General features: G+C 35.8%; 2 long non-coding RNA genes across 3 annotated transcripts; both read left to right on the top strand.

Annotated features, from left to right (window-relative positions):
* The first annotated feature begins 5565 nt into the window (after positions 1–5565).
* Positions 5566–12304, top strand: LOC140178952 (uncharacterized). Of its 2 annotated transcripts, XR_011872106.1 has the most exons (3): positions 5566–6244; positions 6331–6512; positions 12097–12304. It is a non-coding gene; the product is annotated as an uncharacterized lncRNA (long non-coding RNA). The 2 variants fall into 2 exon arrangements; XR_011872105.1 differs by lacking the exon at positions 12097–12304 and having other exon boundaries at positions 6331–6634.
* A 2787-nt stretch (positions 12305–15091) lies between these two features.
* Positions 15092–21486, top strand: LOC112750429 (uncharacterized). Its single transcript, XR_003175783.3, has 3 exons — positions 15092–15742; positions 15829–16010; positions 21287–21486. It is a non-coding gene; the product is annotated as an uncharacterized lncRNA (long non-coding RNA).
* Positions 21487–23420: the final 1934 nt, after the last annotated feature.

Genomic DNA, 23420 nt, shown 5'->3' with positions numbered 1-23420 from the left:
TTGTGTTTGACAGGGAGGAGAAGAGCTGTAACCTCCTACGATTCTAAACCTGAGAGAAAATTTTTAAGATTGAAAAGAGAGGCAGTGGCAAGAAAAAAAGGGTAGTTGGTGAAGAAGAAGAAGAAGGGAATCCAACCCAAAATATAGACGGTGAAACATACAATCATCAAGATGAAGTAGTTGGCAACCATGCTCCTCCACAAGAAAGAAGAGTACTAGGTTCTTCTATCAATCCCAACCCTGGGAACTGTAGGAGCAGCATCTTGAAACCCACCATACATACCAACAACTTTGAGCTCAAACCACAACTAATCACCCTTGTTCAGAACGGCTGCTCATTTGGAGGAAATGCTCAAGAAGTTCCAAATCAACATCTAACCACCTTCTTGAGAATCTATGACACAGTGAAAGCTAATGGTGTTCACCCTGACACTTATAGACTGCTTTTGTTCCCCTTTTCTCTTAGGGACAAAGTATCCATGTGGCTAGAATCCTTCCCGAAGAAGAGTTTAACAACTTGGGAAGAAGTGGCGAATAAGTTCATGGCTGAATTTTACCCTTCCCAAATAGTTATCAAGTTGAGGACTGAGGTATAAACATTCAGGCAGCAGGATGGAGAAACTCTATGAAGCTTGGGAAAGATATAAAGAGCTAACAAGGAGGTGCCCTCCGGACATGTTTAATGAGTGGGTACAGCTGCACATTTTCTACGAAGGACTATCCCAAAAGGCAAAGAAGGCCTTAGATCACTCTTCAGGAGGTTCCCTCAATACCAAGAAGACAATTGAAGAGGCCATAGATATCATAGAAACTGTGGACAATAATGAGTACTTCTATGCCTCTGATAGAAACCCAAGAAGGGGAGTGATGGAGCTAAACCAGATGGATGCACTGCTGGCTCAAAACAAAGTAATCACAGCTCAATTGGCAGCTTTAACCAAGCAAATGGAGAAGAATCAAGTCTCATTAATCAGCACTCTAACTCCAGTTCAAGAAGGAATTAGTCCAGAAGCTGAATATGATTGGGAGCAGGCCAACTATGTGAACAATACACCCAGACAATGGTGCACGAATTGTAAATCACACTTTTCACAACTCGTACCACTAACCAGCAAGTGCACTGGGTCGTCCAAGTAATACCTTACGTGAGTAAGGGTCGAATCCCACGGAGATTGTTGGCTTGAAGCAATCTATGGTTATCTTGTAATTCTTAGTCAGGATATCAATTATAATTATCAGTTTGGATTGGGAAAAATAAAAGAGCATGAATTAAATACTTGTTATGCAGTAATGGAGAATATGTTGGAGTTTTGGAGATGCTATGTCTTCTGAATCTCTGGTTTCCCCCTGTCTTTTTCTTCATGCACGCAAGGTTCCTCCTATGGCAAGCTGTGTGTTGGTGGATCACCGTTGTCAATGGCTACCATCCGTCCTATCAGTGAAAATGGTCCAGGTGCATTGTCACCGCACGGCTAATCATCTGTCGGTTCTCACTCATGCTGAAATAGGATCCAATGATCCTTTTGCGTCTGTCACTACGCCCAACCCTTGTGAGTTTGAAGCTCGTCACAGTCATTCAATCCTTGAATCCTACTCGGAATACCACAAACAAGGTTTAGACTTTCCGGATTCTCAAGAATGCTGCCAATGGATTCTAGCTTATACCACGAAGATTCTGATTAATGAATCCAAGAGATACTCATTCAATCGAAGGTAGAACGGAGGTGGTTGTCAGGCACACTTTCATAGGTTGAGAATGGTGATGAGTGTCACGGATCATCACATCCATCATATTGAAGTGCGAATGAACATCTTAGATAGAAACAAGCATGTTTGAATAGAAAACAGAAATAATTGCATTAATTCATCGAGACACAGTAGAGCTCCTCACCACCAACAATGAGTTTAGAGACTCATGCCGTCAAAGAGTACAAAGTTTAGATCTAAAAATGTCATGAGATCCAAATAAATCTCTAAAAGTTGTTTAAATACTAAACTAGTGACCTAGGTTTACAGAAAATGAGTAGACTATGATAGATAGAGCAGAAATTCACTTCTGGGGCCCACTTGGTATGTGCTGGGGCTGAGACTTGAGCTTTACACGTGCCTAGGCTGTTTCTAGAGTTAACGCCAGGTTGTAACCTGTTTCTGGCGTTTAACTCCAACTTGTAACCTGTTTCTGGCGTTTAACGCCAGAATGCAACATGGAACTGGCGTTGAACGCCAATTTACATCGTCTATCCTTGAGCAAATTATGGACTATTATATATTTCTAGAAAGCCCTAGATGTCTACCTTCCAACGCAATTGAGAGCGCACTAATTGAACTCTCGTATCTCCAAAAAATTCATTCCAAGTGCAAGGAGGTCAGAATCCAACAGCATCAGCAGTCCTTTTTCAGCCTGAATCAGATTTTTGCTCAGCTCCCTCAATTTCAGCTAGAAATTACCTGAAATCACAGAAAAACACACAAACTCATAGTAAAGTCCAGAAATGTGATTTTTATTTAAAAACTAATAAAAATATAATAAAAAGTGACTTAAATATATTAAAAACTACCTAAAAACTATGCCAAAAAGCGTATAAATTATCCACTCATCACAACACCAAACTTAAATTGTTGCTTGTCCCCAAGAAACTAAAAAAAAAGTAGGATAAAAAGAAAAGAATATACAATGAATTCCAGAAACGTCTATGAAGATCAGTCTTAATTAGATGAGCGGGGCTATTAGCTTTTTGCTTCTGAATAGTTTTGGCATCTCACTTTATCCTTTGAAGTTCAGAATGATTGGCATCTATAGGAACTCGGAATTTAGATAGTGTTATTGATTCTCCTAGTTCAGTATGTTGATTCTTGAACACAGCTACTTTATGAGTCTTGGCCATGGCCCTAAGCACTCTGTTTTCCAGTATTACCACCGGATACAAACATGCCACAGACACATAACTATGTGAACCTTTTCAGATTGTGACTCAGCTTTGCTAAAGTCTCCAATTAGAGGTGTCCATGGTTCTTAAGCACACTCTGTTTTTGCTTTGGACCTCAACTTTAACCGCTCAGTCTCAAGTTTTCACTTGACACCCTCACTCTACAAGCACATGGTTAGGGACAGCTTGGTTTAGCCGCTTAGGCCAGGATTTTATTCCTTTAGGCCCTCCTATCCACTGATGCTCAAAGCCTTGGATCCTTTTGATTACCCTTGCCTTTTGGTTTTAAGGGCTATTGGCTTTTTGCTCTTGCCTTTTGGTTTAAAGAGCTTTTGGCTTTTTCTGCTAGCTTTTTCTTTTTCTTGCTCTTTTTTTCGCATTTTTTTTCTGCAAGCTTTGTTCTTCATTGCTTTTTCTTGCTTCAAGAATCATTTTTATGATTTTTCAGATTATCAAATAACATTTCTCCTTTTTCATCATTCTTTCAAGAGCCAACAATTTTAACATTCATAAACAACAAATTCAAAAGACATATGCACTGTTCAAGCATTCATTTAGAAAACAAAAAGTATTGCCACCACATCAAAATAATTAAACTATTTTAAAATTCGAAATTCATGTACTTCTTTTTCTTTTTCAGAAAACATTTTTCATTTAAGAAAGGTGATGGATTCATAGGGCATTCATATCTTTAAGACATAGATACTTAGATACTAGTGATCATGTAATAAGACCCAAACATAAGTAAACATAAAGCATAGTAAACGAAAAATAGATAAATAAGAACAAGGAGATTAAGGAACGGGTCCACCTTAGTGAGGGTGGCGTCTTCCTCTTCTTGAAGAACCAATGGTGCTCTTGAGCTCCTCTATGTCTCTTCCTTGTCTTTGTTGCTCCTTCCTCATAGTTCTTTGATCTGCAGTCAAATGCTCTACCACTAAACTATGGACCTTTGAGATGAACCTCTCCATTTCTCATGACTCGGAGGTGGAAGAAACTGCCTTCCTTTTCCTATTTCTAGATGTTTCTCCGGCCTTAGGTGCCATAAATGGTTATAGAAAAACAAAAAGCAACACTTTTTTCCACACCAAACTTAAAAGGTTTGTTCATCCTCGAGCAAAAGAAGATAGAAGGGAGTAGAAGGAGAAGTGGAGGAGAAGGAGGTGTGTGAATGGGTGGGTATGGGAGGGAAATGGTTTGAATTGGAATGGTGAGGTAGGTGGGGATCCTGTGGGGTCCACAGATCCTGAGGGGTTAAGGACTTAGCATCCCAGCTCCATTGAGGCATGCAAAACGCCCTTAGTGTGCAATCCTGGCGTTTAACGCCAGACTGCTGCTTGTTTCTGGCGTTAAACGCCAGCTTTTCCCTTTTCTTGGCGTTGAACGCCAACTTGGTGCTTGTTTCTGGTGTTTAACGCCAGCTTGATGCTTCTTTCTGGCGTTAAACGCCAGCTTATTGCTTTTTACTGGCGTTTAAACGCCAGTAAGCTCTTCCTCCAGGGTGAGCTATTTTTAATGCTGTTTTTCATTCTATTTTTGATTTTTTAGTAGTTTTTGTGACTTCACATAATCATCAAGCTACAGAAAACATAAAATAGCAATGCAAACTAAATAGATATAGTTAAATAACATTGGATTGCCTCCTAACAAGCGCTTCTTTATTGTCAATAGCTTGACAGTGAGCTCTCATGGAGCCTCACAGATAATCAGAGCAGGGCTAGGGCCTCTCAACACCAAATTTAGAGTTTGGTTGTGGCCTGTAACATCCCGCATTTTTGAAAATCTAAATATAAATAAATTGTGATTTTATCTTGTTAAGTTTAAATTTTGTAATTTTAGAAATTATTTTGTTGGAAATAATTAAATACATTCGGAGATAGTTTTATTTTGAATCAGTTAATATATTTAAGTAATCTTATTATAATAGAATATTTTGTATAATTTTAGTAATTGAAAAATAAGAAAGAATTGTATAATTTAATTTAAGTAACTTTTATCCTGAAAAAGTTACGATTTATTTTATTAATTTGATATCTTATTTTATAAATTAATTAATTAAGAGTAATTAAATTAGTTTACTAATATTTGGAGTTAATTCAATTAATATTTTTGTGTAAATTTTTATAATTGGTTATTTTATATAATTTCAAATTAGAATTCAGTAATGGAAGTATTATATAATTTAATTGAAATAATTTCTATTATGAATGAATTATGGTTTATTTTATTAGGAATGATTAAATGGATTTTTGTAAATACTCTAAGCTTAAGTCAATTAATATTTATGTACAATTTTTATTTTAATTAGTTATTTTATATAAACTGAAATTAAAGTTATGATGGAAATATAATGATAGGTCATATAATTTGATTTAGGTAATTGATATTTCGAGTTTAACCGTATTTTATAAAATGTGATTAGTATGTTTACTTTATAATTTAATTTAGAAATAATTATTTGAGATCAAAAATAGATCGATAGTGAAAATCTTATGCATTTCGAAAGTAATCTTTATAGTATTATATTTGATTTCTGAATTTTTATTCTATCTCGAATATTTTATAAAATTGTTATGTTACTCCTATATATTTTACCTAACTCTAGAATTCCCAAATTAAAACTTAAACCTAACCTAATTTTACAAAACCTAAATGCCTATACGTTTAGAAAGGGAAAAAAGAGAGAAAGGGGAACAGAGAGGGAGCAAAGGGGAAACGAGAAATTGATGAAAGGGAGAAGAAGGATCAGGGAAGCCAGAGGAGAGGGTGACGACGGAAGGTGTCATTACCGTCGCTGGCATTGAAATCGGAGGGGAAGCACCACGAAGAACAGAGAGACGCGCATGATAGAGGGAAAAGGTAGTGTCGCTACCGTGCCTGGTGATCGTTGCGGAAGCTTCGATCGCTATTGTCCCTGCTAGGGTTACCACTGACGCCGAACAGAACAGGGGAGAGTAGCGCAAATTGGAAGAGTAAAGGGAGCTCTGTTGCGGGCTCGTTGCCAAGAAAAGAAGAGGCGATGCTGATGGGGATCGCCGCCGGTGTCATCGCCGTCACTATGGTTCGTGGTCACCACTGCCGTTGGTGACGGACTAGGTTGCGTCCTAGCTACCGGAGCCGCCATCCCCGTCACCTTGTTGCTTCGGGTCAACCATGTCTCTGCCTCTGATGTACCTTGTTGTGCCATATCCGTTGGAACTGTCGTGGTTGGAGCTTGTTATTAGAGAAAGCAATTCGCTGCCACCATCTTTCAGTCTAGCCAGCATCATCATCCTCTTTGTTCCAGTTCCAATGCCAATTTTCTATTTCTTAAGCCAGTAACGCTTTCTTCCTTACTCTTCTAACATTTTTGTTCATCCATTATACTCTATCCTAATTATAGCAGCATATGGTTTTGTTCTAGTTGTCAATTTATCTCCTGAGCAATCACAATTGGTGTTGAGGTCGTTGATGTTGCTGCTGTTATGCTATAGCTAGTCACAAGAGTTTTACTGCTGCGGGATTACGTTGAAATTGTCGCTGCTGCTGTGAATTCAAAATAAGCGGGCTTATAGTGGTTAATTTGTGCGAGTTCAGCTAATCGAGGTAGGGGGTTTAACTTAAACGATTTTAATTTAAGAATGCCTACAAGGTTTATTGAAACTGCAAATAGATTTAATAACTTTGAGTAATTGATTGATTAAATGAATGTTGAGTTTTGGCTGAAATTATGATTGGAATGATTGAGATTTTTTATTGGAACTTTGGTTGAATTCGTTGATTATGTGAAATTGAATTATAAAGTGTTTGATGGGAGATTATTGTGATTTCTGTATTTTGATTGATTAAATTGAAATTGTTGCTGTTGAGTTGGTTTACTGTAATGGACTTAGTTAGTGATTAATTGAAGTTGTGTTTAAGGAATAATTGGAAGATTGAATTTTGAAATGCTGAGCTAATTGCTGAAAATCTGACTTTTGAATTTAAAAGACAACTTTGGAAGTGAATCAGTTATTCAATAATGATCGAAATGATATGAGAGTAAAGGCTGAGTAAACTATGATAAAAGTTGTTATTGGAATTCAATTTTGAGAAGTTTGAATTAACAATAGAACTAGTTATGATTTTTCAAAGTTAAAATGTAAAACTTGATTTTCTGTATTACTTTCAAATGAAGCCGGAAACTTTGAAAATCTATAACTAATTCTATGATGATCAGAATTGCGTGGGACTAAGTCTGGATTAAGCTTGGGGATGTAGGGAGCTGGACTGGTGAATTTGTGACTTTTTCATTAAGTTTATGATTTATGGTAAATTTTTGAATTATGGATGTCAAATCTGGTTTTTCTGCAGAACGTTTAACACAGCAGCAACTTGATTCCTCTATTGGAAATTCTGCAGTTTGAATTTTGAAATGGAACCAATTTTAAATAAAACTTTATTCCTATTATTTTAATGCCGTAAAATTTCAGAACAATTGGACTTGTAGTTTTAGAGATATGAATTTTTGAAGGATGATGCATTATGCAGAAAAAGCCAGATTCTGTTTTCTTAAATTAGTACTTTTGGGAGTTTATAACTTTTGATCCTGGATAGATATTGAGATGCAACCAATTGGAGGTTAAAATTATATATGTTTATCATATGTGATTTAAATTTCAGGGTTCTTCATGTTTTAATAAGTGAGTTATGGGACATGGAAGAGGTTGTGTTCAATGATTTGTAAAACAGAATTCTGCAGAAAATTACTTAACTTCCAAGCGATGTAACTCCTTCATTAAAAATGGTATGACCCTGGAACTAATTGAGAAAGAAATTTGGGTAAGTTATGTTTAACCATATTAATTTTGAAGGTAGTTGGATTTAATTTGGATTTTATATGAAATTTCGAATGTTGTATGCTGCTGCTGTCTTCTGGTTTTAAAATACTGTAGAGCAGTCACGATTTTGCTTATATTCCTGAAGCTAGAGTCAGCGAAAAATTATGATTTTTAGTTTAATAGAAAGCTTAATCTGAGACGGTCGCATGAATTTAAAGTTTGTGTGATTCTGAATTCATTTGATGTTTTAAAAACAAAATGGAAATCAGGCTGCCAGGTTGTGTTGGCAATTTTTTTGATATGGAATTTAAGAAATAGATTTTCTATACTATTATCAAATGTTTTTGAGAATATATATTGTTGTGACAACTGCTGAAAGAGGCTGATGAAATGTTGAGAAAGAAGGAACCCCTAAGGGTGGCTAAGTCTTATATTTAAAGGAGATTATGTCCAAATTTTTATAAAAGTAAAAGGACTTAATCAAAATGAATACTTGAGACTTGTTTAATGATAATAACTTTACTAATTCTTTTGAGAAAATATATTTGGTTTATAAAGTTGCTAGCAAGGACATAGGTTTTGTCCCGCTTGCATATTTACAATTACAAAAGAGTAAAGAAATAAAGAGAAAAAGAGTAATATAGATACAGATGAAAGAGTATTCAGAGAAAAGTAAAGAGATTCAGAGAACAGAAGAACTAGAGTAGAGTAAAGAGATGCAGAGAAAAGAGAAACCAGAGAAGAGTAAAGAGATATTTGTATATATATATATATATATATATATATATATATATATATATATTAGTTGCTTGATGCAACCCAGAGCTATATTTATATATATTAGTTGCTTGATGCAACCCAGAGCTATATTTAATATATATTAGTTGCTTAATGCAACCCAGAGCCTCTGTAGGGAAACTAAGTTACCTACAGCCATTTTCCGCTTCCCCAGAGCAGAGCAGAGTATATATATATTTTCCTGCAGTAAGCAGAGGCTGTCTCAAATGAGCGGCTATTGTCATATGCGCATTTATTTAGGAACGGAAAATCGTATTTGGGAATCAGGATTACTCGTGACCGGATAAATGTCGAGATTAAAGAACAAGTAAATTAAATTGCAGAAACTTAGATTGCAAGAAATGTAAATTGCTTGAATTATAAAAGGATTTGGGAATTGGGATTGCAGAAATTTAAACAAGCAAGAGTTAATTTCAATAAACAGAAGAGTAGAGAATTAATTGAATTAAACTAGATCTCAACAGAAAGGTAAAAATGCTTTGAGAATTTACAAACAGAAAGTGAGCAATGCTTAATTTGCAGCAAATTAAAAGTGGTTGAAGATCTCAGGAGTGGAAGAGACTAGATAACAAGTCTAGATCTCAAATCCTTCCTTGATCCAACAAGAACAATTGCAAAAGAAGTAAAGAGAAGTAAATTGCAGAATTAAAGATAAGATGAAGCAGTAAAGTAAACAGAAAGTGAAATAAAATTGTGCAGAAAATTAAACAAGAGATCTCAAGGTGAGATTGAAACAGAAGTTCTTCAATTCTTTACCCAAGATCCAAAGCAAGAAAAATAAAGAGTGCTCAAGCAAGAACAAGGAAGAAGAGAGATCAATTCTCCTTCCAAATTCTCTAAGATCCAAATTCAAAAGTGAAAAGCTCAAAAATGAAAATGACAATTCAAAGTAAAGTCTAGAGGTGTCAAAAGTCCTAATTACATCAAGCTAACTCCTATTTATACACTTTCTATTCTTGGATTTTGGAATTTGGATGGGCTTTTGAGTTGGTGAAGAAATGAATTAAGTTGGATTTTTAATTCAATTTTCAGCCCAAGTTTACACCTCCTAGGGGTAAGCTCAGTTGGAAAACCCAACTGAGCACTCAAGTGTGCTGCCCGTGTCAATTTGGTGCGCCCAGCCCCTTGGTTGATGTCAATTGCACTAGAGCTCAGTTGGAATTTTGAACTGAGCTCTAGGCCGTGTCCCCTTGTGCGCGCTATGCTTGCTTCCTCGTTGCGCCAATTTGCTGCTTGGCCGTGTCATGGTACGCATGACAGCCCCCTAGGTGCGCCATAATTGTGCGTCACAACTCCCTTGGTGTGCAAACTTGTGCACCAAAGTGTGGGGAGCTTGGGGAGGTAGTGTTCAGTTGGAAAAACCAACTGAGCTTTCCTTGGTGGCGCCTTGCTTTCAGCCTCAAGGTCCCAGGTTCAACACTTGGTGGAGGAAGTTTGGAGCAATTTCGTTTGGAAGAGTGGGTGCTCCTTCCTTATGTCTCCAAGAATTCCCAAGTTCGAATCCTAGAGGGAGCAAGTGGAGGCTATTTTTCTTGGAAGGGTTGGACGCTCCTCCCTTGCTTCTCAAAGAGTTCCCAAGTTCGAAAGTTGGCCCAAGCATTTTAACTATTTCTTCTTGATTTCCCTTGCAAGGAGTAGCGTGTGGTTCCAAGTTCGAATCCTTGAGGAAGCATTTTAGTTTATTTTCCTTGCAAGCTGAATGGCGTTCCACCCCTTTGGTCCTTGGTTCGATCCTTGGGTGAAGCTCTTTGGCTATTTTCTTCTTATTTTTCTTCCTTGGGTCATGAGTTCAACTCCTTGAGGTTTCACTCCTTGGAAGTTCATCTTGAATTAATTTGGAGAGGTCCCCGATAAAGTTCACTTAGTTAACTGAGCTTTATGCCATTTCCTTGCTTTCTTTAGTGCTCAGTTAACTATTTGAACTTAGCTTTGTACCTTGCCTTCTCCTTTCATTCCTTGTGAGGCTCAGTTCACTTTTCCAACTTAGCCTTCCTTCTTCCTCAACTTTGCCACGCTTTTTCTTCCTTTGGGGCACGCTTTTTGCTTCCTTTGGAACGTCCCTTAGGCCACGCTTTTCTTATTTTCTTCTTTCTTCACCTACAAGTAATCAAATCAACCAATCAAAGTATCACCAAATTCACAAGGTTTATAAATCATTAAAATTCAATTAAATTTAGCTTAAACCTCATGATTTAACATCAATTACATGGTGGTTGTTTGATTCAAAGAAGTCATGCATTTTTAATCCAAATCACTTACTTAGAATGCAAGAAAGTGCATAAAACCTAATAAAATAAAAGAAAAAGGCTAGTGAAACTAGGCTAAGATGACTTGTCATCAATAATAACTTTACTTATTCTTTTGAGAAAATATATTTGGTTTATAAAGTTGCTAGCAAGGACGTGGGTTTTGTCCCGCTTGCATATTTACAATTACAAAAGAGTAAAGAAATAAAGAGAAAAAGAGTAATATAGATACAGATGAAAGAGTATTCAGAGAAAAGTAAAGAGATTCAGAGAACAGAGCAACTAGAGTAGAGTAAAGAGATGCAGAGAAAAGAGAAACCAGAGCAGAGTAAAGAGATATTTGTATATATATATATATATATATTAGTTGCTTGATGCAACCTAGAGCTATATTTATATATATTAGTTGCTTGATGCAACCCAGAGCTATATTTAATATATATTAGTTGCTTAATGCAACCCAGAGCCTCTGTAGGGAAACTAAGTTACCTACAGCCATTTTCCGCTTCCCCAGAGCAGAGCAGAGTATATATATATATTTTCCTGCAGTAAGCAGAGGCTATCTCAAATGAGCGGCTATTGTCATATGCGCATTTATTTAGGAACGGAAAATCGTATTCGGGAATCAGGATTACTCGTGACCGGATAAATGTCGAGATTGCGGGCAGCCAACCGACACATGAGCTCATGGCCTGCACTAGGACTAGACATTCATCATATGCATCTGTGTGACACTGTTTGGGTGTGTATATTGTAATTGGTTTGCCTAAGTGAATAATTCTGTTTAACTGTTAATTGCTATACTTGATGTAATTGCTCTTGATTGTGTTTGAACCTCATTACCTGTGTTTGTAACTGATTGTTTGGATTGTGGTGATTGAATGTTGATTGAGTTGTTTCGGCCTGAGGTCGTGATTGGTACGTTTGAGGTCTAGTTCTGTATAAAGTATCTGACTGGTTCAGCGTAGACTTAATGAACCTATGCTTGGAGCAGGATGATCATTTATACCGCGTAGGTAACTTCTTTTATGTTATGGTCTAGTAAAGTATGAAAAATCAAACTGGTTCAGCATAGACTTAATGAACCTATACTTGGAACAGGTTGGTCATTCATACAGTCTAGGAAACTTTTAAGAGTTTTATAAAGAAAATATGGGTCTAGGATTTTGAATAATTAACTAATGCTTTTAAAGGAGGTTAATTTTCTTTTAGATGTCTCCGAATGAAATTAACTATTTGCGCTTTATTCTTTACTTTCACGGCATTCTTGACCTCTACTGAGAACATGTGGTTTGGTTCTCACCCCCAAATTTTCCACCCTTTCAGTGACACATGTTTGAAGATGCAATATGAAGCTGCAAGCGATTAGTAGGCTTTCTTTATGGTTTCAATTGCTTTCATAGAGTCCCCTCGCTCTTGTCCTTTGAGGTTTTATTTTAACAGAGGGGTAGGTGTTGTATTTGGGTTTATATGACTTCTTATGTATAAGAATTACTATTAATAATACTTATGTGATTGTTATTATTATTTGCAATGTTTATCCTTGAAACATGTCTTTAATGAATAAAAAACAAAATTTTCTGGACTTTTCTTAAAACTGAAACGCGAACTCGATACAAAGGCTCGATAATTAAGTAGTTAATATTAGAGAAGGTTACGTAATGTTCTTTCTAGTGGAAATACCCTGACTTAAGCAAGGTATTTTGCTGGAAGGGATGTTACAATATGGTATCAGAGCAGTCCTTCCTATAGAGCCTTGGGAATGGACTGACTATGCTTCATTGCATACTCTGAGTGTCTGCCATGCCTTAAGACTTGTCTTGGTGACGAGAGTTTTTGTTTTATATGCATAACTGTCTGATGATTAACGCTATTACTTTACCATTGCATACCTCATTGTATCAAGTTTGGCCAACTTAATACTAATGATTTATGTATATGGGAACACTAATAGGTTATCATAGACAAAATAGAAGTGATAGGTTAACGCGAATTATGAGGTTTTGGGAAACGTTAGAGACTATGTTCTAGAGACTAGTTCCGTTTTGACGTATGCTCTTTATTCGTGCTTAGCGTTATCTCTTTCTCTACTAATTGTATTGGAATTTCTAATTTTTTATCTCTTTCTTGCTAATCTTGTATTATCATTCGTGCATATCCTTGCTTGACTCTGTATCTGGTTGTTGCTTGAATCTTTTGAAACATTTATCCTCACCTTACAAACTCTATGCTCTTTGTCCTGAACTTGGATTCATTTCAGTGTAACATACCATTTCTTGTAATTTCCTTCTTGAGTACTTGTTTCAGATTCCCTTCGGAAAAAAAAATTCAATTTAAATCTTTTCTTACTTGACTGTATCCACAACCCTTACTTAAATTTTTGATGGAATTATTTTTAATTCAGCCTAGACTTTCTTACATAAACTCTAAAACTTCTTTATATAGTTTAATTTTGTTTAATTGTGATATACCACTTATCTTTTATTGATTTATAGAAAATTTTATTTTAGAATTTATTCTTTGAATTGAACCTGATTTTCTTCCAACTTTATTATAATTTTATAGCTATTCTTACCTAATTATGTACTTAAGTATCCTCCAAGATTTTTTTTAAAAGAAAATATTTTGCCCTTAGTGCCAAACAAGCTTTAATTTACAAACCTCACATGATTTATTTTGATTTGAAATTAATTCGGTATAACATATTATCTATACTTACTTTAGTACTTTTGAAAAATGTTAGATTTATATATATTCTTTTGAAAAAGATAAACTAATTCCCTCTATTTCAAATTGAAATTGTTCAAAATTGTTGTACTATTTTTCCTAATGATATTCATATTGAAACTGTTCGATTCATAATTTCTTCCTAAGCCTTGAATTAATTCCCTTTATGCTCCATTTCATTGCTTATATATAAATATATCCTTGTTTGCTGATGATTTCACGTATTCCTTCAAATCCTTGCGAAATACCATCTTGTACAATTGCGAACTTGAGTATTCTTCCAATTTCTCGCATAAACCTTTCGTGCCGTTTGTCTTTCTCTTCTCATATTTCGTATTCCTTATATGCGCTAGTTCTTAGGAAAATGATTTGTGCATACGGAAAGTGAATCTGGTCAGTCTACGAAGTTATAAGGAGTTGTGGAGTTTTGAGGCGACGAGAGGAAGTGATCATGCTTTGTTAAGAGTTCTAAACGAACATTGTGCCTATTTAATTTTAGATTTTGAAATTTGGTTTGCGTCAAGTTATTTTTATTAACTTTTGCATCACCTAATATATTTTCTTCTGTGTGTTGTGATATAATTTTCTTGGAATCTTTAAAATATTCAAAAGGGGATGTGAATATGAATCTTTTCTCCATCTTAGATCAATTTTCGAGGGCGAAAATTTTTGTAAGTTGGATAGAATGTAACATCCCGCATTTTTGAAAATCTAAATATAAATAAATTGTGATTTTATCTTGTTAAGTTTAAATTTTGTAATTTTAGAAATTATTTTGTTGGAAATAATTAAATAGATTTGGAGATAGTTTTATTTTGAATCAATTAATATATTTAAGTAATCTTATTATAATAGAATATTTTGTATAATTTTAGTAATTGAAAAATAAGAAAGAATTGTATAATTTAATTTAAGTAACTTTTATCCTGAAAAAGTTACGATTTATTTTATTAATTTGATATCTTATTTTATAAATTAATTAATTAAGAGTAATTAAATTAGTTTACTAATATTTGGAGTTAATTCAATTAATATTTTTGTGTAAATTTTTATAATTGGTTATTTTATATAATTTCAAATAAGAATTCAGTAATGGAAGTATTATATAATTTAATTGAAGTAATTTCTATTATGAATGAATTATGGTTTATTTTATTAGAAATGATTAAATGGATTTTTGTAAAGACTCTAAGCTTAAGTCAATTAATATTTATGTACAATTTTTATTTTAATTAGTTATTTTATATAAACTGAAATTAAAGTTATGATGGAAATATAATGATAGGTCATATAATTTGATTTAGGTAATTGATATTTCGAGTTTAACCGTATTTTATAAAATGTGATTAGTATGTTTACTTTATAATTTAATTTAGAAATAATTATTTGAGCTCAAAAATAGATCGATAGTGAAAATCTTATGCATTTCGAAAGTAATCTTTATAGTATTATATTTGATTTCTGAATTTTTATTCTATCTCGAATATTTTATAAAATTGTTATGTTACTCCTATATATTTTACCTAACTCTAGAATTCCCAAATTAAAACTTAAACCTAACCTAATTTTACAAAACCTAAATGCCTATACGTTCAGAAAGGGAAAAAAGAGAGAAAGGGGAACAAAGAGGGAGCAAAGGGGAAACGAGAAATTGATGAAAGGGAGAAGAGGGATCAGGGAAGCCAGAGGAGAGGGTGACGACGAAAGGTGTCATTACTGTCGCTGGCATTGAAATCGGAGGGGAAGCACCACGAAGAACAGAGAGACGCGCATGATAGAGGGAGAAGGTAGTGTCGCTACCGTGCCTGGTGATCGTTGCGGAAGCTTCGATTGCTATTGTCCCTGCTAGGGTTACCACTGACGCCGAACAGAACAGGGGAGAGTAGCGCAAATTGGAAGAGTAAGGGGAGCTCTGTTGCGGGCTCGTTGCCAAGAAAAGAAGAGGCGATGCTGGTGGGGATCACCGCCGGTGTCATTGCCGTCACTATGGTTCGTGGTCACCACTGCCGTTGGTGACGGACTAGGTTGCGTCCTAGCTGCCGAAGCCGCCATCACCGTGACCTTGTTGCTTCGGGTCAACCATGTCTCTGCCTCTGATGTACCTTGTCGTGCCATATCCATTGGAACTGCCGTGGTTGGAGCTTGTTATTAGAGAAAGCAATTTGCTGCCACCCTCTTTCAGTCTAGCCAGCATCATCATCCTCTTTGTTCTAGTTCCAATGCCAATTTTCTGTTTCTTAAGCCAGTAACGCTTTCTTCCTTACTCTTCTATCATTTTTGTTCATCCGTTATACTCTATCCTAATTATAGCAGCATGTGGTTTTGTTCTAGTTGTCAATTTATCTCCTGAGCAATCACAATTGGTATTGAGGTCGTTGATGTTGCTGCTGTTATGCTAAAGCTAGTCACAAGAGTTTTACTACTGCGGGATTACGTTGAAATTGTCGCTGCTGCTGTGAATTCAAAATAAGCGGGCTTATAGTGGTTAATTTGTGCGAGTTCAGCTAATCGAGGTAGGGGGTTTAACTTAAACGATTTTAATTTAAGAATGCCTACAAGGTTTATTGAATAACTGCAAATAGATTTAATAACTTTGAGTAATTGATTGATTATATGAATGTTGAGTTTTGGCTGAAATTATGATTGGAATGATTGAGATTTTTTATTGGAACTTTGGTTGAATTCGTTGATTATGTGAAATTGAATTATAAAGTGTTTGATGGGAGATTATTGTGATTTCTGTATTTTGATTGATTAAATTGAAATTGTTGCTGTTGAGTTGGTTTACTGTAATGGACTTAGTTAGTGATTAATTGAAGTTGTGTTTAAGGAATAATTGGAAGATTGAATTTTGAAATGCTGAACTAATTGCTGAAAATCTGACTTTTGAATTTAAAAGACAACTTTGGAAGTGAATCAGTTATTCAATAATGATCGAAATGATATGAGAGTAAAGGCTGAGTAAACTATGATAAAAGTTGTTATTGGAATTCAATTTTGAGAAGTTTGAATTAACAATAGAACTAGTTATGATTTTTCAAAGTTAAAATGTAAAACTTGATTTTCTGTATTACTTTCAAATGAAGCCGGAAACTTTGAAAATATATAACTAATTCTTTGATAATCGGAATTGCGTGGGACCAAGTCTGAATTAAGCTTGGGGATGTAGGGAGCTGGACTGGTGAATTTGTGACTTTTTCATTAATTTTATGATTTATGGTAAATTTTTGAATTATGGATGTCAAATCTGGTTTTTCTGCAGAACGTTTAACACAGCAGCAACTTGATTCCTCTATTGGAAATTCTGCAGTTTGAATTTTGAAATGGAACCAATTTTAAATAAAACTTTATTCCTATTATTTTAATGCCGTAAAATTTCAGAACAATTGGACTTGTAGTTTTAAAGATATGAATTTTTGAAGGATGATGCATTATGCAGAAAAAGCCAGATTCTGTTTTCTTAAATTAGTAACTTTGGGAGTTTATAACTTTTGATCCTGGATAGATATTGAGATGCAACCAATTGGAGGTGAAAACTAAGTATATTTAGCATATTTGATTTAAATTTCAGGGTTTTTCATGTTTTAATAAGTGAGTTATGGGACTTGGAAGAGGTTGTGTTCAATGATTTGTAAAACAGAATTCTGCAGAAAATTACTTAACTTCCAAGCTACGTGACTCCTTCATTAAAAATGGTATGACCCTGGAACTAATTGAGAAAGAAATTTGGATAAGTTATGTTTAACCATATTAATTTTGAAGGTAGTTGGATTTATTTTGGATTTTATATGAAATTTCGAATGTTGTATGCTGCTGCTGTCTTCTGGTTTTAAAGTACTGCAGAGCAGTCACGGTTTTGCTTATATTCCCGAAGCTAGAGTAAGCAAAAAATTATGATTTTTAGTTTAATAGAAAGCTTAATCTGAGACGGTCGCATGGATTTAAAGTTTGTGTGATTCCGAATTCATTTGATGTTTTAAAAACAAAATGGAAATCAGGCTGCTAGGTTGTGTTGGCAATTTTTTTGATATGGAATTTAAGAAATAGATTTTCTATACTATTATCAAATGTTTTTGAGAATATATATTGTTGTGACAACTGCTGAAAGAGGCTGATGAAATGTTGAGAAAGAAGGAACCCCTAAGGGTGGCTAAGTCTTATATTTAAAGGAGATTATGTCCAAATTTTTATAAAAGTAAAAGGACTTAATCAAAATGAATACTTGAGACTTGTTTAATGATAATTGATGTGTGGAAAACGATCCAACACAAAACTCACCGGCAAGTGGACCGGGTCGCTTCAAGCAATAATAACTCACATGAGTGAGGTCGATCCCACAGGGATTGAAGGATTGAGCAATTTTAGTTTAGTGGTTGATTTAGTCAAGCGAATCAAGTATTGGTTGAGTGGTTTGTAATTTGCAGAAACTATATTGCATGAATTGTAAAGGGGGAAGGGAAATTGCAGTAAATTAAAGAGCAAATAAAGTAAATGAGCTGAATCTTAAAGAACAAGTAAATTAAATTGCAGAAACTTAGATTGCAAGAAATGTAAATTGCTTGAATTATAAAAGGATTTGGGAATTGGGATTGCAGAAATTTAAACAAGCAAGAGTTAATTTCAATAAACAGAAGAGTAGAGAATTAATTGAATTAAACTAGATCTCAACAGAAAGGTAAAAATGCTTTGAGAATTTACAAACAGAAAGTGAGCAATGCTTAATTTGCAGCAAATTAAAAGTGGTTGAAGATCTCAGGAGTGGAAGAGACTAGATAACAAGTCTAGATCTCAAATCCTTCCTTGATCCAACAAGAACAATTGCAAAAGAAGTAAAGAGAAGTAAATTGCAGAATTAAAGATAAGATGAAGCAGTAAAGTAAACAGAAAGTGAAATAAAATTGTGCAGAAAATTAAACAAGAGATCTCAAGGTGAGATTGAAACAGAAGTTCTTCAATTCTTTACCCAAGATCCAAAGCAAGAAAAATAAAGAGTGCTCAAGCAAGAACAAGGAAGAAGAGAGATCAATTCTCCTTCCAAATTCTCTAAGATCCAAATTCAAAAGTGAAAAGCTCAAAAATGAAAATGACAATTCAAAGTAAAGTCTAGAGGTGTCAAAAGTCCTAATTACATCAAGCTAACTCCTATTTATACACTTTCTATTCTTGGATTTTGGAATTTGGATGGGCTTTTGAGTTGGTGAAGAAATGAATTAAGTTGGATTTTTAATTCAATTTTCAGCCCAAGTTTACACCTCCTAGGGGTAAGCTCAGTTGGAAAACCCAACTGAGCACTCAAGTGTGCTGCCCGTGTCAATTTGGTGCGCCCAGCCCCTTGGTTGATGTCAATTGCACTAGAGCTCAGTTGGAATTTTGAACTGAGCTCTAGGCCGTGTCCCCTTGTGCGCGCTATGCTTGCTTCCTCGTTGCGCCAATTTGCTGCTTGGCCGTGTCATGGTACGCATGACAGCCCCCTAGGTGCGCCATAATTGTGCGTCACAACTCCCTTGGTGTGCAAACTTGTGCACCAAAGTGTGGGGAGCTTGGGGAGGTAGTGTTCAGTTGGAAAAACCAACTGAGCTTTCCTTGGTGGCGCCTTGCTTTCAGCCTCAAGGTCCCAGGTTCAACACTTGGTGGAGGAAGTTTGGAGCAATTTCGTTTGGAAGAGTGGGTGCTCCTTCCTTATGTCTCCAAGAATTCCCAAGTTCGAATCCTAGAGGGAGCAAGTGGAGGCTATTTTTCTTGGAAGGGTTGGACGCTCCTCCCTTGCTTCTCAAAGAGTTCCCAAGTTCGAAAGTTGGCCCAAGCATTTTAACTATTTCTTCTTGATTTCCCTTGCAAGGAGTAGCGTGTGGTTCCAAGTTCGAATCCTTGAGGAAGCATTTTAGTTTATTTTCCTTGCAAGCTGAATGGCGTTCCACCCCTTTGGTCCTTGGTTCGATCCTTGGGTGAAGCTCTTTGGCTATTTTCTTCTTATTTTTCTTCCTTGGGTCATGAGTTCAACTCCTTGAGGTTTCACTCCTTGGAAGTTCATCTTGAATTAATTTGGAGAGGTCCCCGATAAAGTTCACTTAGTTAACTGAGCTTTATGCCATTTCCTTGCTTTCTTTAGTGCTCAGTTAACTATTTGAACTTAGCTTTGTACCTTGCCTTCTCCTTTCATTCCTTGTGAGGCTCAGTTCACTTTTCCAACTTAGCCTTCCTTCTTCCTCAACTTTGCCACGCTTTTTCTTCCTTTGGGGCACGCTTTTTGCTTCCTTTGGAACGTCCCTTAGGCCACGCTTTTCTTATTTTCTTCTTTCTTCACCTACAAGTAATCAAATCAACCAATCAAAGTATCACCAAATTCACAAGGTTTATAAATCATTAAAATTCAATTAAATTTAGCTTAAACCTCATGATTTAACATCAATTACATGGTGGTTGTTTGATTCAAAGAAGTCATGCATTTTTAATCCAAATCACTTACTTAGAATGCAAGAAAGTGCATAAAACCTAATAAAATAAAAGAAAAAGGCTAGTGAAACTAGGCTAAGATGACTTGTCATCAATAATAACTTTACTTATTCTTTTGAGAAAATATATTTGGTTTATAAAGTTGCTAGCAAGGACGTGGGTTTTGTCCCGCTTGCATATTTACAATTACAAAAGAGTAAAGAAATAAAGAGAAAAAGAGTAATATAGATACAGATGAAAGAGTATTCAGAGAAAAGTAAAGAGATTCAGAGAACAGAGCAACTAGAGTAGAGTAAAGAGATGCAGAGAAAAGAGAAACCAGAGCAGAGTAAAGAGATATTTGTATATATATATATATATATATATTAGTTGCTTGATGCAACCTAGAGCTATATTTATATATATTAGTTGCTTGATGCAACCCAGAGCTATATTTAATATATATTAGTTGCTTAATGCAACCCAGAGCCTCTGTAGGGAAACTAAGTTACCTACAGCCATTTTCCGCTTCCCCAGAGCAGAGCAGAGTATATATATATATTTTCCTGCAGTAAGCAGAGGCTATCTCAAATGAGCGGCTATTGTCATATGCGCATTTATTTAGGAACGGAAAATCGTATTCGGGAATCAGGATTACTCGTGACCGGATAAATGTCGAGATTGCGGGCAGCCAACCGACACATGAGCTCATGGCCTGCACTAGGACTAGACATTCATCATATGCATCTGTGTGACACTGTTTGGGTGTGTATATTGTAATTGGTTTGCCTAAGTGAATAATTCTGTTTAACTGTTAATTGCTATACTTGATGTAATTGCTCTTGATTGTGTTTGAACCTCATTACCTGTGTTTGTAACTGATTGTTTGGATTGTGGTGATTGAATGTTGATTGAGTTGTTTCGGCCTGAGGCCGTGATTGGTACGTTTGAGGTCTAGTTCTGTATAAAGTATCTGACTGGTTCAGCATAGACTTAATGAACCTATGCTTGGAGCAGGATGATCATTTATACCGCGTAGGTAACTTCTTTTATGTTATGGTCTAGTAAAATATGAAAAATCAAACTGGTTCAGCATAGACTTAATGAACCTATACTTGGAACAGGTTGGTCATTCATACAGTCTAGGAAACTTTTAAGAGTTTTATAAAGAAAATATGGGTCTAGGATTTTGAATAATTAACTAATGCTTTTAAAGGAGGTTAATTTTCTTTTAGATGTCTCCGAATGAAATTAACTATTTGCGCTTTATTCTTTACTTTCACGGCATTCTTGACCTCTACTAAGAACATGTGGTTTGGTTCTCACCCCCAAATTTTCCACCCTTTCAATGACACAGGTTTGAAGATGCAATATGAAGCTGCAAGCGATTAGTAGGCTTTCTTTATGGTTTCAATTGCTTTCATAGAGTCCCCTCGCTCTTGTCCTTTGAGGTTTTATTTTAACAGAGGGGTAGGTGTTGTATTTGGGTTTATATGACTTCTTATGTATAAGAATTACTATTAATAATACTTATGTGATTGTTATTATTATTTGCAATGTTTATCCTTGAAACATGTCTTTAATGAATAAAAAACAAAATTTTCTGGAATTTTCTTAAAACTGAAACGCGAATTCGATACAAAGGGTCGATAATTAAGTAGTTAATATTAGAGAAGGTTACGTAATGTTCTTTCTAGTGGAAATACCCTGACTTAAGCAAGGTATTTTGCTGGAAGGGATGTTACATGGCCTCCCAACACCAAACTTAGAGTTTGAATATGGGGCTTTTGTTTGACTCTGTATTGAGAGAAGCTTTTCATGCTTCCTCTCCATGGTTACAGAAGGAGAACCTTGTGTCTTATAGTTTGCAATGTCTGCAAACCACTGAGCTTCCTGAATAGCAAACAATTGCTCATCCGGAAAGGTTTCAGAGATCTCAGTAGGAGGGAGGGATGCTCCTGCTACTGGTTCTATCCGGGACAGGTGATCAGCTACTTGATTCTCTGTCCCTTTTCTGTCTCTTATTTCTATATCAAACTCTTGCAGAAGCAGCACCCATCTTATGAGCCTGGGCTTTGAATCCTGCTTTGTGAGTAGATATTTAAGAGCAGCATGGTCAGTGTACACAATCATTTTTGATCCTACTAAGTATGATATAAACTTGTCAATGGCAAAAACCACTGCAAGCAGCTCTTTTTCTGTGGTTGTGTAATTTTTCTGGGCATCATTTAAAACCCGGCTAGCATAATAAATGACATGCAGAAGCTTGTTATGCCTCTATCCTAATACTGCACCAATGGCATGGTCACTGGCATCACACATTAGTTCCAAAGGTAATGTCCAATCTGGTGCAAAAATAACTGGTGCTGTGACCAGCTTAGCTTTCAGGGTTTCAAACGCCTGCAGACACTCTGTGTTAAACACAAATGGCATGTCAGCAGCAAGCAAATTGCTCAGAGGTTTTGCAATTTTTGAAAAATCTTTTATAAACCTCCTATAGAATCCTGCATGCCCCAGAAAGCTTTTGATTGCCTTAACATTAGTGGGTGGTGGTAATTTTTCAATTACCTCTACCTTAGCTTGATCCACCTCTATTCCCTTGTTCGAAATTTTATGCCCAAGGACAATTCCTTCAGTCACCATAAAGTGACATTTTTCCCAATTTAAAACCAGGTTAGTCTCTTGGCATCTTTTCAGAACAAGTGCTAGATGGTTAAGACAGGAGCTAAATGAGTCTCCAAATACTGAGAAGTCATCCATGAAGACTTCCAGAAATTTCTCTACCATATCAGAGAAGATAGAGAGCATGCACCTCTGAAAGGTTGCAGGTGCATTGCATAGACCAAAAGGCATTCTTCTGTATGCAAATACTCCAGATGGACATGTGAATGCTATTTTCTCTTGGTCCTGAGGATCTACTGCAATTTGGTTGTAACCTGAATAGCCATCCAAAAAGCAGTAGTATTCATGACCTGCTAGTCTTTCTAGCATCTCGTCTATGAATGGTAAAGGGAAGTGATCCTTCCTGGTGGCTGTATTGAGCCTTCTGTAGTCAATACACATACGCCACCCTGTAACTGTTCTTGTAGGAACCAGTTTATTTTTTTCATTATGAACCACTGTCATACCTCCCTTCTTAGGGACAACATGGACAGGGCTCACTCAGGGGCTATCAAAAATAGGATAAATAATCCCAGCCTCTAGTAACTTAGTGACCTCTTTCTGCACCACCTCCTTCATAGCGGGATTTAGCCGCCTCTGTGGTTGAACCACTGACTTAGCATCATCCTTCAATAGGATCTTGTGCATGCATCTGGCTGGGCTAATGCACTTAAGATCACTTATGGACCACCCAAGAGTTGTCTTGTGTGTCCTTAGCACCTGAATTAGTGCTTTCTCTTCCTGTGGCTCTAAAGCAGAGCTTATGATTACAGGAAAAGTGTCACCTTCTCCCAGAAATGAATATTTCAGAGATGGTGGTAGTGGTTTGA

Source organism: Arachis hypogaea, chromosome 15, assembly GCF_003086295.3.
Source record: "Arachis hypogaea cultivar Tifrunner chromosome 15, arahy.Tifrunner.gnm2.J5K5, whole genome shotgun sequence".
Classification (NCBI taxonomy): Eukaryota; Viridiplantae; Streptophyta; class Magnoliopsida; order Fabales; family Fabaceae; genus Arachis; species Arachis hypogaea.
Note: the sequence above shows the minus strand (reverse complement) of the source record. Positions and strands in the feature narration are given on the sequence as shown.